The sequence below is a fragment of the Oryctolagus cuniculus genome, chromosome 12, assembly GCF_051225735.1.
Source record: "Oryctolagus cuniculus isolate XC-2025 breed Fujian yellow rabbit chromosome 12, ASM5122573v1, whole genome shotgun sequence".
NCBI lineage: Eukaryota > Metazoa > Chordata > Mammalia > Lagomorpha > Leporidae > Oryctolagus > Oryctolagus cuniculus.
In genome coordinates, this window is record NC_142878.1 from 99,888,421 (window position 1) to 99,906,892 (window position 18,472).

An 18,472-nucleotide genomic window follows, 5' to 3' on the forward strand; every position below is an offset into this window, starting at 1 on the left:
GCTAGGAGATTACGGAAATCCAGGGCCGGGGGCGCACTCGGTGCCCATGGCCACTGCAGGTGTTCCCTGCATTCCACAGGGCAGCGCGCAGCACGGCCACGGATCCACGGGTCCATTTTTGTCTATTTGCGTGCAAAGGACCGTGGGGATTGGTTTTGCCACAAACAAAGTCTCTCTCTTCGCCCATTTTTCTTGAAATGAGATACCAGAGCAGGGCTGGGTTTTCCTTGGAAATCGCTGACCTCCTGCCCCCTTCCGCCACTCTCACTTTCCCAATCACCAGTTCCCTGCAACCGCGAGCAGGCGTCCGGGCCCAGGAGCCCAGCTGTCCCCCTCCGCGGCTCCGTGGTCAGCGTTGCCAGGTGGAGCTGCGCCAGGAAAGCCACCTTGAACTATTGATGTTGACGGTTCCCTCCCCAGCACCAGCCCTGCAGAACCCTGGGATGCGGCAAGCTGTGCCAGCACCCCCCCCCCCCAAGCCCGGTGCCTCCTTCAAAACCCTCCAGGGGGCCAGCCTGTTCCAGATCGACCCCTACACTGGGTCGCCGGATAAAACACTAACAGAGACGGTGGAAGCATCTGGCATTTGGCTCTCAGGCCAGCCAGGTATCCCTGGAATTCAGGGTCCACACCACTACACTTGGAGAATGGGGCTGAGGACCCTTCGGGTTCGAAGAGGCAGATTCAGTTTTGCGGTTGCAGCAGGCTCTGCCGCTGCCCGTGTGGGCTCCCCAGTTCCTCTCCATGGGGGACCCCAGTCTCAGAGTCGTGGCAAGAGGCAGCGCCGCCCAGAGTCCCGATCTGCTCGGCGCCGAGTCTAGTAAGTTCTCCGTGGGGACACGCAGACAGCAGGCTGGGAGGGGAGAGACCTGCCAGGCGGAGCTTCAGCCAGGCGACAGCGCAGAGGGGATGTGGGGACACGCGGCATGGGATTGGCCCTGCGCTGGCCTCCCGGGACCCTCCCGAGGGGCAGAACTTCAGAGAGGGGCGTGGAGGGGATGGAATCTTCAGGAGCTCAGCCGCCCGGGCACGGGGCGGGGCGAGGGGAGGGGTCGATGACGCAGGCGCCCATCCCTCGGCAATGCCATGATTAGAAGTGGGAACAGAGGAGGAGGAGAGGGCCGTGGGGGATGTGATGACAACAGAGCTATTTATGGTCACCTCCAAAGTGATTTCCCGGCCAGCAGCCCGCGCACCTCCCCTCCCCCGCCCGCTGACGCCGGGCACACAGGCCCTGGGCAGTGCCCTGGGCAGTCGCTCTGCACCTGTAGTAGCTCCCTACTGCCTGGGGCAACACAATCAGAACTACTAGGAACATTCCATGGCCTTCTCCTCCCCCACCACCCCTCTCTTCCACTATTTCCTCTCCCCAAGAACCCCACATTCCCGGGAGGAGGCCCTGCCACTGTCCCTTCCTCTCACGAGGTGCCCCCCCCACAGCCAGACTGCACTCGCGGGTGGTGGCTGCTCTGAACCGAATGGGTGTGCACCCCAAATCCGCATGTTGAAGCCCTGGCCCCTGATCTGGTGGTTTTTGGAGGCGGGTCCGTGGGCGGTATTTAGGGCAGAAGGAGGAGCCCTCGAGGTGGGGTTGGCCCCCATATGAGAAGAGAGGTGAGGCGCCAGGCGTGGGTTAAGCCTCCCATATCAGAGGGCACGAGATCAAGCCCCACCCCCACTTCCGGTCCAGCGTCCTGCTAATGCTGGGAGGCAGCAGGTGATGGCTCAGGACTTGGGTCCCTGCCACCCACGTGGGAGATCCAGATGGAGTTCCCGGCTTTGGCCTGGGTGCAGGCATTTGGACAGGGAACCCGTCAATGAGAGATACATATCTCACTCTCGCTCTGCCTTTCGAATATATACAAATGAATAGATTTTAAAAGAAGAGACCTGAGAGAGACGATTTGTCTCTCCACCACGAGGCCCTCCCCAGGAACCAAGTTCACTGGCACCTTGCCCTCGGACCCCACAGACTCCAGCCCTGTAAGGGAAGCAGTTTCTGAGTGGTTGCTTAAACCACCCGGTCTATGACATTTCTGCTAAAGCATCCCAAGCTGATGAAGACCATGGCCAGTCCAAGTACTGATGTCCCAAGCCTCCCCCGGGCAGGGGTGGGGGAGACAGCATGTGAGGCACTCAACCCCTAAGCCCCCAGTAAAAGCACAATACCAGTCTGATTCTAACCTTGTCAGGTTGACAACGAGGGGATTCAGAAGCAAATTTGTATGAAATTTTCCCCGGGGCCGGCGCTGTGGCTCAGCAGGTTAAAGCCCTGTCCGGCAGTAGCAGCATCCTATAGGATGCCAGTTCGAGTACTGGCTGCCCCACTTCTGATCCAGCTCCCTGCAAATGTGCCTGGGAAAGCAGTGAGGATGGCCCAAGTCTTTGGGGCCCTGCACCCATGTAGGAGACCTGGAAGAAGCTCCTGGCTCCTGGCTTTGGATCAGTACAGTTACACAGAGAAGGAAAGGCGGGGGGGGGGGGGTCTTCCATCTGCTGGTTCACTCCCTGCGCCAATCTGAAGCCAAGAGCCAGGAGCTTCTTCTAGGTCTCCCACATGGGTGCAAGGGACCCAAGGACTTGGGCCATCCTCACCGCTTTCCCAGGCCATAGCAGAGAGCTGGATTGGAAGTGAAGCAGCTGGGACCCAAACCGGCACCCCATATGGGATGCCGGCACTGCAGGCGGCAACTTTACCCGCTACGCCACAGTGCTGGCCCCAATAAATCTTTTTTTTTTTTTTTAAGAAATTTTCCTCATGCAGCTTATGTTAATCCTGAAAATTCCTAATAAAGCCAGGGAACTAGAGGCAAGGCGGGGAGAAACGGCAAAGCCATGAAAACAACCATGTGCAACACGAGCGCACTGGCAGCCGGTTCCCAGGGCACGGAGGTTTCTCCCAGTCTGTGGAAGTCATTGTGTGCATAAGGATCTCGTGGCCTGGGCTTGTCACTCTCTGAGCCTTACTTTCTGCCTCTGCAAAGTGGGCATGGATAATAACGGTGTCTACTCCTAGGGTAGTTCTGAGGATTAAGCCCATGCCGATAAAATGCTTGGAACGGAGCCTGGTGCACACACGGGGGCCCTGCTGCTGGCAGTGGCAATATTGTCGCATCATTCCTGGCACTCCACACCAGCTCGCTGAGCCTCGGTCACACACCAGGCATGTCCTGGGGTGGACAAGAGGGTCCACTCCCTTCCTGAGAGGGCCTGGATCCGATGGGGGATGTGGAAGGGCTGGAGGTGTGATCGGGTCATTCTAAAATCCAGTGGGTGTGGTTGAGGAACAGTTGGGTGAGTCTGGTCCCTGCAGGGAGATGCTGAGGCATCCATGCACTGTTGGAGGCAGCCTCAGGCCTTTCACTTTGAGGGACCAACACCACAGAAATACGCACCTAATTGTGCAGAAAGAGAGGTACAAGGTGTTTACTGAGGCTTTGCTTGTAATAGATAAACATTGAGAACGACCCAAACATCCATTGTCGGCTATATTGAGATAGAGCTTCTGTATATTTACTGATATGGGAAAGTGTTCTGTGCGGGTGGGCGTTTGGCATAGCTGCTAGTCCCTGCTGGGGACACCCACGTTCCATATCAGAGGGCCTGGTTCAGGTCCTAGCTCCTGCACTTCCAATCCAGCTTCCTGCTCCTTCACACTCTAGAAGGGAGCAGATGATGGCTCAAGGACTTGGGTCCCTGCCACCCACATGCGAGATTTGGACTGAGTTCCAGGCTTCCGGTTTCAGCCTGGTCCAGCTCTGGCTGTGGTAGGCATTTGGGGAAGGGAATCAACAGTTGAAAGAGCTCTCTTCATCTGTCTCCCTCTGACTTGGTCACTCTGTCCTTCAAATAAAATGGAAAAAAAAAAAGTTAAGATTTATTTATTTGAAAGTCACACAGAGAGAAGGAGAAGCAGTGAGAGAGGTCTTCCATCCATTGGTCACTCCCAAATTGGCTGCAACGGCTGAAGCTGCATGAATCCAAAGCCAGGAGCCAGGAGCCAGGAGCTTCCTCTGGGTCTCCCACATGGGTGCAGGGGTCCCAAGGAGTTGGGCCATCTTCTACTGATTTCCCAGGCCATAGCAGAGAGCTGGATCAGAAGTGGAACAGCCAGGACTCAAACCAGTGCCCGATATGGATGCCAGCACTGCAGGCAGTGACTTTACCTGCTATGCCACAGCACTGGCCCCCCAAAACAAATTTTTTAAGAAAAGAAAGAGCTGGGGCCGGCACTGTGGCTCACTTGGTTAATCCTCCACCTGCGGTGCTGGCATCCCATATGGGCGCCGGGTTCTAGTCCCAGTTGCTCCTCTTCCAGGCCAGCTCTCTGCTGTGGCCCAGGAGGGCAGTGGAGGATGGCCCAAGTGCTTGGGCCCTGCACCCCATGGGAGACCAGGAGAAGCACCTGGCTCCTGGCTTTGGATCGGTGGCCATTTGGGGGGTGAACCAACAGAAGGAAGACCTTTCTCTCTGTCTCTCTTTCTCACTAACTCTGTTAAATAAATTTTAAAAAGAAAAGAAAAGAAAAGAAAAGAAAAGAAAAGAAAAGAAAAGAAAAGAAAAGAAAAGGGGTGGGCATTTAGCACAGCTGCTTGAGCCACTGCTTGGGGAGCTCACACCCCGTATCAGAGCTGGTCCACTTCGGATCCAGCTTCCTGCCAATCTGCCTGGAAAGGCAGCAGATTGTGGCCCTCGGGAGATGGTGGCCCACTGCCGCCCAGTGGAGTGCCAAGCTCCTTGGCTTCTAAGCCTGGCCCAGCCCCAGCTGTTGCAGGCATTTAGGGAGTAAACCAGCAAATGCAAGATCTCCTCCATCTGTCATTCTGTGTGTGTATGTCTCTCTCTGTCTTTCTGCTTTTCAAATACAAGTGAAAATAAAATTGTAAAATTTGATTAAAAATTTCAGAGCCCTCCAGGGGCACAATTTACCCCCTGCCTGTCCTATTTAAGGCCCCTCTCTCACACCACCTCCATCCCTGGGGGAAACACGGAGGAGGAAAGGAAAAACCGGAAAGGAGGGTGAGGGGCCCACACCAAACCCCAGTGGTTGCCACCCAGAATTGCACCTGCCGGGAGCAGTCACTCCCAACAGCGGGGGCTGCCGGCCAGAGGGAGCCCCCAGGTGCTGCAGCCAGCTCAGGAGGACAGAAGACAGGAGCAAGAGAAGTTGGGCGGAGGTCCGGACGGGTGCTTCCACCGAGGGCACCGGGTCTCAGCCGCTGGTGGAGTGGGATCGTGAGAGCTTCGGTATCCTGGAATCAGAGCCGCTGTCGCACCAATGCTGAGCTGTCGTTTCCCTTCTCGCTGGGCTACGGTTGGTACGGGCAGTGCAAAGGCGGGGGTGGGGAAGTTAGCACCCGCCCAGAGTGTACCAGGGGTCTTCAAAAAGCTCCCCCAAAAACGTGTGATGCAAAAGCTATGCGTGGATTTCAATACTTTTTGGCCATAGTAAACTTACCTTTTTATTCCATTTTCCATGGAATTAAGCACCTTCATATCTGCAGACTGTGTGCAGAAGCAGATATGAGAATCCCGCTTGGGGTCGGTGCTGTGTCATAGCAGGTTAACCCTCCGCTTACAACATAGGTAGCCCATATGGTGCTGGTTCGAGTCCCAGCTGCTCCACTTCTGATCCCGCTCCCTCCTAATGCACCTGGGAAAGCAGAAGAAGATAGCCCAAGTGCTTGGGTCCCTGCTGCTCACATGGGAGACCCACATGAAGCTCCTGGCTCCTGGCTTTGGCCTGGCCCAATCTGGGCTGTTGTAGCCATTTGGGGAGTGAACCAGCAGATGGAAGATCTCTCTCTGTCTCTCCCTTCTCTCTGTAACTCTACCTTTCAAATAAATAAATATATTTCTTAAAAAAGAATCCTGCTACTTGTATTGTCAGCTAGTAAGAGATTTGCAGAAATGGAAACAATAGGTCTGGTGTTGTGGCACAGTGGGTTAAAAGCCACCACCTGCAATGCCAATGCCGGCATCCCATGTGAGTTCCAGTTCGAGTCCCGGCTGTTTCACTTCCGATCCAGCTCCTCACTGATGCACCTAGGAAAACAGTGGAAGATGTCCCAAGTAACTGGAACCCTGCTATCCATGTAGGGGACCCAGATGGGGCTCCAGGCTCCTAGCTTGGCCTAGCCCCAACCATAGCAGCCATTTGGGGAGTGAACCAACAGATGCAAGAGAACTTTCTCTCTCTCTCTCTCTCTCTCTCTCTAACTTTCAAATAAGTAAATCTTTTTAAGAATGTAAACAATGCAACTTTTCCATGATTTTTTTAATTTTGCAAACTGTAGTTCTTTTTAAAATAATAAATATTTTTAAAATTTTTTTTAGATTTTTTTTTGTTTTTATTTGAAAGTCAGAGTTACACACAGAAAGAAGGAGACACAGAGAGAGAGTGAAGTCTTCCATCTGCTGGTTCACTCCCCAAATGACCAAAACAGCCAAAGCTGGGCCAATCCGAAGCTAGGAGCCAGGAGCTTCTTCCAGATCTCCCATATGAGTGCAGGGGCCCAAGGACTTGGGCCATCTTCTACTGCTTTCCCAGGCCATAGCAGAGAGCTGGATCGGAAGTGGAGAAGCCGGGACTTGAACAGCTTCCATATGGGATGCTGGCACTGCAGACAGCGGCTTTACCTGCTATGCCACAGCGCCGGCCCCAGGAACATATCTTTAAATTGCAAACATATAGGGTTTAGGGACTCCCTTTTTGATAGTGCTTTTATATTGTATTGCACTAGGTCTTGTTGAGGAAAAATCATTCAAGGCACTTGTTGAAGAAGGGAAGGCAGCCTTTTTTAAAATGCAAAGGCAGGGTGGTGGGGGGTGGCTTTGCGGCACAGTAGTTTGAGTCTGCCACCTGCAGACGCCGGCATCACATAAGTGCTGATTCTAGTCCCTGCTGCTCCACTTCTGATCCAGTTCCATGCTAATGTACTTGGGAAAGATCCAGCTCCCTGTTAATGCACCTGGGAAAGCAGCAGAAGATGGCCTGAGTACCTGTGTCCCTGCCACCCACATGGGAGACCTGGGTGGGGTTCCAGGCCCCTGTCATATGGGGGAGTGAAGCAGTGGATGGAACATCTCTCTCTCTCTCTCTCCTCACTCTGAACATTGCTTTTCAAATAATAAAATAAGTAAATCATAAAAATAAAATATTACTTACAAATTTAAAGGAGGAATGACAGAGAAACATCTTCCTATTCACTGGTTCACTTGCCAGATGACCAAACCAGCCTGGGATGGATGCCAGTATGGGATGCTGGCATCCCAAGTGGTGACTTAACCCGCTACAGCCAGCACCAGCCTAGAGGGTTGTGATCATGGTGGCTCCTGGCAATAGGTATAAAGACACTGCTCACGGGGTCTTACAACTGGGGAGAGAGAGACTGAATTGAACTCCAATTCCAGCAAGGGCCAGCGGAAACTAATAAATAAGGAGTAGGGGCCGGCACTGCAGCATAGCAGGGAAAGCCACCTCCTGCAGTGCCAGCATCCCACATGGGCACCGGTTCTAGTCCTCGCTGCTTCATTTCTGATCCAGCTCTCTGCTATGGCCTGGGAAAGCAGTAGAAGATGGCCCGAGTCCTTGGGCCCCTGCACCTGCGTGGGAGACCTGGAAGCAGCTCCTGGCTCCTGGCTTCAGATCAGCATAGCTCTGGCAGTTGCAGTCATGTGGGGAGTGAACCAGTGGATGGAAGACCTCTCTCTGCCTCTGCCTCTCTATAACTCTGCCTTTTAAATAAATAAATAAATCTTTTAAAAAATATAAATAAATAAACAAGGAGCAGCGATCAGAAAGCTCCTGGAACAGAGCTTTCCTGGATACAGGGGCTTCGGCTGAGCGGAAGACAGGACGCGGAGACGGGGGGAGTTTCACTCACCTGACTCGGCAAGATTCTCACCCACCCGGGACTCTGTGAGGCCAGAAAGGGAAGTTCAAGGTCAGGTATAGCGAAGTCGAGGACCCAGAGTAGCCCTGCCAGAGTCGAGGCCAAGGCAGAGTCTTGGTCGGTCTCTGTGATGTGTCTTCTTTGGCACCTGCGGTCCAACACGGGGTCGAACTTGTAAGTTCCAGGTGTTCCTGAAAACAAGAGGGCAGAGCCCAGTGTTCTGGCGTAGCAGGTTAAGCTGCTGCCTGGGCCGCCGGCATCTCTTATCAGAGTATCAGTTCCGAGTCCCGGCTGCTCCATGCCCCTCCAGCTCCCTGCTAATGCACCTGGGCAAGCAGCAGCAGATGGCCCAAGACTCCTGCCAGCCATGTGGGAGACCCAGATGCAGTGCCGGGCTCGTGGCCTCTGAATGGCCCAGCCCCTGCTGCTGCAGTCATTTGGGGAGTGAACCACCTGTCTCTCTGTCTCTCTGTCACTCCACAAATAAAATAAATCTTTAAAAGCAAAATACACAAAAAGTAGGAAAACAAGAAGGTAGCTCCCGAAGCGAAAGCTGCAGAGCTCCGCTGCCGCCCTTTGAGTCCCTCTTTTCAATCAGTTCTTCAAACCCGTGCGCTCATAAATTCTCATGAACTTCCACAGGCTTGGTCTCAAGTTCTGAGGGCGCTGTTACCATACCCCAAGTGCGGAGGGTCTCAGGTGCAGTTGCTAAGTCGCCACTTGAGATGCCGGAAACCCATTCAGAGTACCTGGCTTGAGTCCTGGCTACTCCACGTCCCATCCGGCTTCCTGCTGACGTGCACCGTGGGAGGCAGCAGGTGATGGGTTCAAGTACTTGGGTCCCAGTCACCCATGTGAGAGACCCAGATGGAAAGCTAGGCTCTCGACTTTGGCCTGGCCTGACCTTGGATGTTGTGGGCACCTGGGGAATGAAAAAATTGAGGGAAGATCACTCTTTGTGTGTGTCTTTCCAATAAAATGAAAAGTAACAAATAACTTTTTTTTTTTTTGACAGGCAGAGTGGATAGTGAGAAAGAGAGAGAGAGAGAGAGAGAGACAGAGAGAAAGGTCTTCCTTTTGCCGTTGGTTCACCCTCCAATGGCCGCCGTGGCCGGCGCACTGTGGCTGGCGCACCGCGCTGATCCGATGGCAGGAGCCAGGTACTTATCCTGGTCTCCCATGGGGTGCAGGACCCAAGCACTTGGACCATCCTCCACTGCACTCCCTGGCCACAGCAGAGAGCTGGCCTGGAAGAGGGGCAACCGGGACAGAATCCGGCACCCCGACCGGGACTAGAACCCAGTGTGCCGGTGCTGCTAGGTGGAGGATTAGCCTAGTGAGCCACGGCACCAGCCCATAACAAATAATTTTTAAAATGTGCAGTCTCGGCCGGTGCCGCAGCTCACTAGGCTCATCCTCCACCTGTGGCGCCGGCACCCCGGGTTCTAGTCCCGGTCGGGGCGCCGGATTCTGTCCTGGTTGCCCCTCTTCCAGTCCAGCTCTCTGCTGTGGCCTGGGAGTGCAGTGGAGGATGGCCCAGGTGCTTGGGCCCTGCACCCACATGGGAGACCAGGAGGAGGCACCTGGCTCCTGGCTTCGGATTGGCGCAGCGCGCCAGCCATAGCATCCATTTGGAGGGTGAACCAATGGAAAAGGAAGACCTTTCTCTCTGTCTCTCTCTTTCTCACTGTCTAACTCTGCCTGTCAAAATAAAATAAAATAAAATAAAAATAAATTAAAAAGTGCAGTCTCCCAATGTGGTCATGGACATGTCTACTTCCAGCATTTTATTCTATCCCATCATCCCTAGAGACCAGATAGGGAGTCATACCCAGGGCTTCCCATGGATACCCAAATCCAAGGATACTCCAGGTCCTGTTATAAAACGGTGCAGGGGAGGTGCTGTGGGGTATCAAGTAAAGCCACCGCCTGCAGTGCCAGCATCTTACACGGGCGCCAGTTCGAATTCCGGCTGCTCCACTTCTGATCCAGCTCTCTGCTGTGGCCTGGGAAAGCAGCAGAAGATGGGCCAAGTCCTTGGGCCCCTGCACCCACATTGGAGATTTGGAGGAAGCTCCTGGCTCCTAGCTTTGGATCAGCCCAGCTATGGGCACTGTGGCCGTTTAGGGAGTGAACCAGCAGATGAGAGGTCTCTCTCTCTCTCTCTATCTCTACCTCTACCTCTATCTCTACCTCTACCTCTACCTCTATCTCTCCCTCTCTATAACACTACCTTAAAATAAATAAATAAATCTTTAAAAATTTTTTTGCTCAATTTTCTGATTAATAACTGGAGGACACCATTGAACAGGTCTTTATTTTTTAAAATTATTTTCTTTATTTGAAAAACAGAGTTTCAGAGAGAGACTGAGAATCTTCCATCAGCTGGTTCAATACCCAAATGACTGCAACAGCCAGAGCTAGGGTAGGCCAAAGTGGGAGCCAGGAGCTTCATCCAGATCCCCCACATAGATCTAGGGGCCCAAGCACTTGGGTCATCCTCCACTGCTTTCCCAGGTGCATTGGCAGGGAGCTGGATGGGAAACGCAGCAGCCAGAACCTGAACCAGCAGCCATATAGGATGCCAGGGCTGCAGGGGGCAACTTACCCTCCACTATGCCCTAACACTGACCCCCCCCCCCTCAGTCCTTACAACAAACATCTGTGAGTAGGGGTGGGCCCTTGACCCAGTAGCTAAGACGTTGGTTAGGACACCTTGTCCCACATCCAAATGTCTACATTCAACTCCTGGCTCTAGCTCCAGATTCTGCTAATTCAGACCCTAGGAGGTGGCAGTTGGTGGCTCAAGTACTTGGATCTCTGATGTCTACTTGGAAGCATGGGAGACCTAGATCCTCTTCCTGGCTCCTGGCTTGGGCCTAGCCTAGCCTCTCTTTCTCTCTCTCTCTCTCTCTCTCTCTCTCTCTCTCTCTCTCTTTTACAGGCAGAGTGGACAGTGAGAGAGAGAGAGACAGAGAGAAAGGTCTTCCTTTGCCATTGGTTCACACTCCAATGGCCGCCACAGTAGTCCCGGTTGGGGGCCCGGATTCTGTCCCGGTTGCCCCTCTTCCAGTCCAGCTCTCTGCTATGGCCCGGGAGTGCAGTGGAGGATGGCCCAGGTCCATGGGCCCTGTACCCCATGGGAGACCAGGAGAGGCACCTGGCTCCCGGCTCCTGGCTTCAGATCAGCTCAGTGCACCGGCCGCAGCCCTCCAGCCGCAGCGGCCGTTGGAGGGTGAACTAATGGTAAAGGAAGATCTTTCTCTCTGTCTCTCTCTCTCACTGTCCAGTCTGCCTGTCAAAAAAAAAAAAAAAAAAAAAAAAAGATTCCAGTCTCCCAACGTGATTGTCTATTGATAAGTCTACGTGCACTGTGTGAGACTTCCAGTTCCACTATGGCTTCAGTAACAGATGACGTTGTCATTCTTTTCAGTTTCAGTCCTGCTGGTGGGTACAGTGGTATCCCAGTGTGGTTTTAGATTGCATTTCCCTGGGGGCCAGTGGATCGCATTCCTTTCCATTTGCTTGCTATCTATTCTCTTTTGCCTGTTGCAAGACTTTTCCTCATTTTTCCAGCAAAATGCTGGACTGGACGCAGATAGGAGATTCAATCCCACATATTTAAAAAAAAAAAAAGATTTATTTATTTGTAGGGCAGAGGTCAGGAGGAAGAGAGGGAGAGGGAGAAAGAAAGACAGGTCTTCTATCCACTGGTTTACTCCCCAAATGACCACAACAGCCAGGGCAGGGCCAGGCCAAAGGCAGGAGCTAGGAGCTTCTTCCAGGTCTCCCACATAGGCGCAGGGGCCCAAGGACTTGGGCCATCTTATCTTCTTCTGCCCTTTCAGATGCATTAGCAGGGAGCTGGATTAGAAGCAGAGCAGCTGGGACTCGAACCAGTGCCCATATGGGGTGCTGGCTTTGCAGGCAGCAGCCTAACCCACTACACCAAATCGTGGGCCCTAATCCTGGCTACTTTGATACGGAACATGGGCATCCCAAGCAGCAGTTTCATCGGCTGTACCGCAATGCCTGCCCTGATTTTTACTTATTTAAAAGGCAGAAACACAGACAGAACTTTTCCAGACGCTGGGTCACTCCCTCAAATATGTGCAACAGCTAGGCCTGGGTCATGGCGAAGTCAAGAGCCTAGAGTTCAAGCCGGGTCTTCTGTGTGGGTGGCAGACACTCAAGCACCCAAGCCATCACCAGTGTCTCCCGGGGTGTACATCAGCAGGAAGCTAGAATCTGGAACAAAGCTGAGACTCAACCCCAGGCACACCGATACAGGCTGCAGGAGTCCCGGGGGGCATCTTAACCATTGCACCAATCACTGGCTGCCCCAACAAGCAACTTAGACTTCCTGGATGCGGACAAGCACTTAGTACAGCAGTTGGGGTGGTTTTGCGACACTGCTTAGAACGCCTGCATCCAACGGCAGAGGGCCTGGGCGCAGGTCCTGGGTACAGCTTCCCCCTCATTTGCACTCTGGGCGGCACCAGGTGCTTGTGAATTTGCAGAAACCAGGTCGCTAGATGGGTCTGCGTGAGCTGGAGGCCTCTGAAAGCCCCAAACGTAATTCTATCCTCCTACTTCGGTCAATCAAAACTCCCCCTTTCCCAGGGTGCACCTGCTACATCCGGGACCTGAGGGGACACGCTTTGAAAATACGGGTATTATGCTCCACGTGGAATTTGTGGGGGATTGTCATAAGATCACCAGGTGGCTTCACTTGTAATGCAGAGGTGCCACCTCCTACCTCCCCAGCAGCTGGGGGAGGAGAGCTGTCTTTCACTGCAGACCTGGGGTGCTCTCTGGGGTGTGCGCGCTCGCTCGCTCTCTTGGCCATTTTCTCTCTCACTGGTCATGTACCTTATAAATGCCTGCCCTGAGAATGTTCGTTTTTGTGTGAGACAAGGACCTACAGTGAGTTAAATCCCCTTCTGCCCCCGGCATGGGAGACCCGAGTGGAGTTCCAGGCCCCTGGCTTCTGCCCCACGCCAGTTATTGTGGACATCTGGGGAGTGAACCAGCAGATGGAAGATCTCTTTCTCTCTGTGTGCCTTTCAGATAATAAAGATAAAAATTAAAAAAAAAAAAAATAAAAGTCTCTCGGCTTTGGTCTTCAGGGATGGTGGCCAGGTCCTGAGCTGAGTTGGTTACATAGTGGGATCTCAATTCCTAATTAATAATTGATTGACCTAAAACACTACATCAACGGAAACAGTGGATCATTAACTCCATAGAACAGTCTCACACACCCATGAAAGGCCCCTAAAGACCTGGGTTGGGCTCTGTGAGCCCACGTGACCAAGACAATAAAACCCAACAGCTGCGGCATTGGCACGATGGCTACCAGTGGCCACTTAATCTGACTCCCTTATCAGATTAGCAGCCTCTCCTGGGGCTGGTGGTGCAGGGAGGGTGCCAGCCTTGTCCCAGCAGGCAGGGCTGCCCAACTTCACTGCAGGGCGCTTGTTCATCAGCAAACAGGCAGGGGACCCCGTGGTGACGTTGTGAGGGCATGAGGAGCACTTCTTCAGACCAGAACTCAGCAGGTGGTGAGTGATCAGCCATGATCACCTCTGGTGGGACATTGGGACCCCCCCTCCGAGGCAGCTTTCCCAGATGTTGGACTGGGGACACCCAAGGCTGGACTGGGCCATGGAGCAGGTGGGGGAAACTGGAACTCATGAGAAATGGCTAAAGACAAGCTTGCTAGAGTCAGTTTACCCAACCAAGTGCTGCTGAATATTTAACAACGAGCGCTTGTACCTACGCAAGTGTGTGTGTGCGTGTGTGTGTGTGCGTGGGGGGGTGCATGTGTGTGTTTTGTGTATTGATTTGCAGCATTAACTGATTCTTTTTGTTTGTTTTTATTTGAAAGGCAGAGTTATAGAGAGGCAGAGGCAGAGAGAGAGAGAGAGAGAGAGTTCACAGAAAAATGGAGACCCAAAAATTTTATTTTGGTGCAACAAAATTTTGAAATTTGTGCATAGGTTTTCCTTTTTTAATTATTTGTATTTTTTATTTTTTTGACAGGCAGAGTGGACAGTCAGAGAGAGAGAGACAGAGAGAAAGGTCTTCCTTTGCCGTTGGTTCACCCTCCAATGGCCGCCGTGGCTACCGTGCTGCGGCCGGCGCACCGCGCTGATCCGAAGGCAGGAGCCAGGTGCCTCTCCTGGTCTCCCATGCGGGTGCAGGACCCAAGCACTTGGGCCATCCTCCACTGCACTCCTGGGCCACAGCAGAGAGCTGACCTGGAAGAGGGGCAACTGGGACAGAATCCGGTGCCCTGACGGGGACTAGAACCCGGTGTGCTGGCACCACAGGCGGAGGATTAGCCTAGTGAGCCGCTGCGTCGGGCTGTGCATAGGTTTTCCATGAGATTTTTCTCTTTAAAAATTTTTAAATTTTTATTACTTATTTGAGAGGCAAAAAGAGAAGAAGATAGAGAGTGAGAGCTCTCATCTGCTAATTCACTCCCCAGATGCCTGCCACGATGGGGCTGGATCGGGGACAGAGCTGGGAACCAGGGACTCCATCCAGGTCGCCCACATGGGAGGCAGGGACCCGAGTACTTCGGCCATCATCGCTGCCTCCCTGGGCCTGCTGGAGCCAGGAACTGGTCACGGGTATCAAACCCAGCTACTCCAGCATGGGATACGGGCATCTTCACCAGCGTATTAGCCACTGTGTCAAACACCCATCCCGCCACAAAGTTCTGGAAGACCCCAATGTCAAATTATTCTGCACCGAAATAAGCCTTGAATTCCACTCCCCCCACCCCCAACCTTTTAAAGTACCCTCGTGTAAGTCATCCTCTCATAATGGCTGTGTTTAACCAGAGGCTTGCAAAATTCCTGACAACTTAACAGCAGCTCCCGGCTCCCGGCTCCAGCCACAACCAGTTTCCTGGAGCCTGTAATTACGGGTACATAGCAACCAGGGCTGGTGTGCGTTCCCCTGGCGGTTGGATCCCCTCCCCCAGGGCACAGCCCCGAAGGTCACCTTTTCCTTCCGGGCTCCAAGCTCGTTAACACTGTGATCCCTCTGCCCCTCCCCCTCTGCCTCAGGAACGCCTGGGCCATGCACAGAGGGCATTGTGGCCACTGGCTGGCCGGCTAGCCCGCCCGCCTGGCCGTCAGGTGCTCCCAAGGTCATCCAGACTTCTCGACCCTCAGCCCCGCCCCATCTGCACTCCTGGGTTAGCAAGGCCCTTGGCACCAGACCCCAGCAGGTCACCCACTGCCCTTGGGAGTCCCAAAGGCCAGTTCTCCGGTTAATCTCATTCCACTGTATCTCTCCCCTGCACATCAGAACAGGGGCAGGCCCCGTGTTGACAGCTGCCTGCACCAGGTGCTCGCTCTGGAATGACCCCGCCGGATCCTCCTAACAAGCCTGTGAAGCCAGCACTATTCTTATCCAACCCCCCCATCCCCCCCCCCCCCCCCCCCGTGCTGAGAGCCTCGGGGCACAGGATAGGGCTCCAACTCACCCCAAACCCTGGTCTGTGAAATCCAAGTACTTTATCTTTTTGTTTTGTTTTGTTTTAAGATGTATCTATTTATTTGAAAAGTGGAGTTACAGAGGGGGCACTGTGGCATAGTGGGTATGGCCAAAGTCTGCAATGCCGGCATCCCATATAGGTGCTGGTTCAAATCCCAGCTGCTCCACTTCTGATCCAGCTCTCTGCTATGGCCTGGGAAAGCAGTAGAAGACGGCCCAAGTCCTTGGGCCCCTGCACCTGCATGGGAGACCCGGAAGAGGCTCCTGGCTCCAAATCAGCCCAGCTCTGGCCTTTGCTGCCAACTGAGGAGCGATCCAGCAGATGGAAGACCTCTCTCTCTCTGCCTTTCCTTCTCTCTGTGTGTAATTCTGCTTTAAAATAAATAAATAAATCTTGAAAAAAAAAATGTGGAGTTACAGAGAGATAGGGACAGAGAGAGAGAGAGAGAGATCTTTTATCTGCTGGTTCACTCCCTAAATGACCTGGTTGGAAGCCAGGGAACCTGGAGCTCCATCTGGGTCTCCCATGTGGGTGGCAGGGGCTCAAGCACTTGAGGTATCTTCTGCTGCTTTCCCAGGTGCATTAGCAGGGAGCTGGATGGGAAGTGGAGCAGCCGGGTCTCAAATCGGAGCTCATAAGAGATGCGGGCAGCTGGCACTGCGGCTCACTAGGTTAATCTTCCACCTTGTGACACTGGCACACCGGGTTCTAGTCCCGGTCGGGGAGCCGGATTCTGTCCCGGTTGCCCCTCTTCCAGGCCAGCTCTCTGCTGTGGCCAGGGAGTGCAGTGGAGGATGGCCCAAGTGCTTGGGCCCTGCACCCCATGGGAGACCAGGAGAAGCACCTGGCTCCTGCCTTCGGACCAGCGCAGTGTGCTGGCCACAGCGCGCCGGCCGCGGCGGCCATTGGAGGGTGAACCAACGGCAAAGGAAGACCTTTCTCTCTGTCTCTCTCTCACACTGTCCACTCTGCCTGTCAAAAAAAAAAAAAAAAAAAAAAAGAGAGAGAGAGAGAGAGAGATGCGGGCATCAGAGGCCGTGGCCCAGCCACGCCACAACACCAATGCTGAGTCCCGCCCCCCAGGGACTTCCGCCACATGGTGTGCTCAGCTCAGACACGATGGTCTTGCATTCCTCACTGTGCCGCTTACTGCAAAGGGTCTCGGCATACATGGCTCTGAGAGAGACAGAGAGAGAGAGAGAGAGAGAGAGAGCGCGAGGGCTGTGAGGGGACCACAGGGGAGGGAGTGGCAGAGGAGCCACTCTGCCACTGGCACAGAAGATGCTGGCACAGAAGGCGCAGAATGTCCCTGGGGAGACGCTGGCAGGGGCCGGCCCACCACAGGGAGGCTGTGAGGAGTTCAAGAAAAGGAGCACCAAACGTGCCACGGACCAAGAGGCAGTCGGCGGCCACGACAGCCGAGGCGGCTGAGCTAGGCGGGGGGAGCCGCTGGCAGCCGGGGCAGGAGAGGCTGGGAGGTGACACCAGAGCAGGTGTCTCTCCCAGGAAGGCCAAGCCCGAGGCCTCTGCTTTCTCTTAGGCGTAGGAGGCAGAGAGGGGCGTGGAGCAGGGAGCAGTAAGCGAGCCCTGGAACTGCAGAAGCAGCAGGGGTGGGAAGTGATGCGGGCGCCCGGGTCGGGCGCCCGGGTCAGCCGCCCCTGCATTCACTGTGTCTCCAGCCCTCAAGCCTGTTCCTCACCTCCTCTCTTGCTTCCTTCGCCCTTGGGGGTGACGCGCTCCGCTCCCCTCCCCCCAGGCCCTGGGGACAGCTCACCCTGGCCCTCTGTGAGACCACAAGTCTGGATTTTTTTTTTTTTCCCTTCCTCGTGAGAGTTGCGGCCTCATAGTCACCTGCCCCCCTCCCACCCACCCCCACCCCCCACCCCCACCCCCACCCCCACCCCGTGCAGGATGAGCAAGTTCTTGTTTCTGCCAGAACACAAGCCTGACCTCTGGTTCCAGGTGAGTGATTTTTTCCAGTGTCACGAGATGTCGCACAAAGTCTCCCGAGCCCGCCCCTTGCTTGGTCAAATAAAAGCCACGTCCTTGGAATCAGGGCTCCCACACCCAGCCTGTGCCGAAGAGCTCATTGCCAGCAGCGGCCCTTTCTGCTGGAAGCAGGTCTGCCTCTCCAGTCGTTCGGGCCGGAGTCTCCTTAGCTAACAGGTGCGCCCCCTGGTCTGCCGCCTCTGACGCCACCTGCAGCGAGTTCCGTGATCAGCGGCCGCGGGGAGCCAGGGCCTGTGTGCCCTCTGCTCAGGCTGGTGACAGAAACTTGGCCTTGGAGTCTTCAAAGGGATGAGGTCTACGGGCTCCCTGCGGAGCAATTCACACTGAGCTTGTGTGTACCCATTTGGTGGGCTCCAGAGAGCAGCCACTCAGCAGAGCTCCTGCAGGTGGCGCGTCCCCTCCCGCCAGGCGCCGGCAGCCGTGGGCACGACTCCCTGGCAAGGCCGCCTCCTGGCACCCAGACCCCAGGAGCTGGGGCAGCCAGGGGACTGGCGGGAAGAATGCTGGGTCTGTATCCCTGCCAGGGGCAGGCACACCGTGTACCGAACGCGGCTCTGGGTCCCTGTGGATTTGGATTCTGCGGGCCCGTGTGGGGCAGGGACGTCCTTTTGTTACCGGAGAAATTGCAGGGTTCTTGTCTTCGTGCAAGAAAGAATTCAGGCGTGAGACAGAGTAGTGGGAGGTAAAATAGCAAGGTTTATTAGGGAAGGGACGGCCGGCGCCGTGGCTCACTAGGCTAATCCTCCACCTTGTGGTGCTGGCACACTGGGTTCTAGTCCCAGTCGGGGCGCCGGATTCTGTCCCGGTTGCCCCTCTTCCAGGCCAGCTCTCTGCTGTGGCCCAGGAGTGCAGTGGAGGATGGCTGAAGTGCTTGGGCCCTGCACCCACATGGGAGACCAGGAGAAGCACCTGGCTCCTGCCTTCAGATCAGCGCAATGCACCGTGGCGGCCATTGGAAGGTGAACCAACGGCAAAGGAAGATCTTTCTCTCTGTCTCTCTCTCTCACTGTCCACTCTGCCTGTCAAAAATAAAAAAATAAAATTAGGGAAGGGGCAT

The 18,472-nt window shown here is 54.5% G+C and overlaps 1 long non-coding RNA gene across 2 annotated transcripts; it reads right to left on the bottom strand.

The window, feature by feature from the left end:
- Positions 1-4,525: 4,525 nt before the first annotated feature.
- Positions 4,526-17,841, bottom strand: LOC149123188 (uncharacterized). Of its 2 annotated transcripts, none has more exons than XR_016218339.1 (3): positions 17,356-17,841; positions 7,887-8,086; positions 4,526-5,653 (listed from the first exon to the last, which is right to left on the bottom strand). It is a non-coding gene; the product is annotated as an uncharacterized LOC149123188 (long non-coding RNA). The 2 variants fall into 2 exon arrangements; XR_016218340.1 differs by having other exon boundaries at positions 7,887-8,817; positions 17,356-17,557.
- Positions 17,842-18,472: the final 631 nt, after the last annotated feature.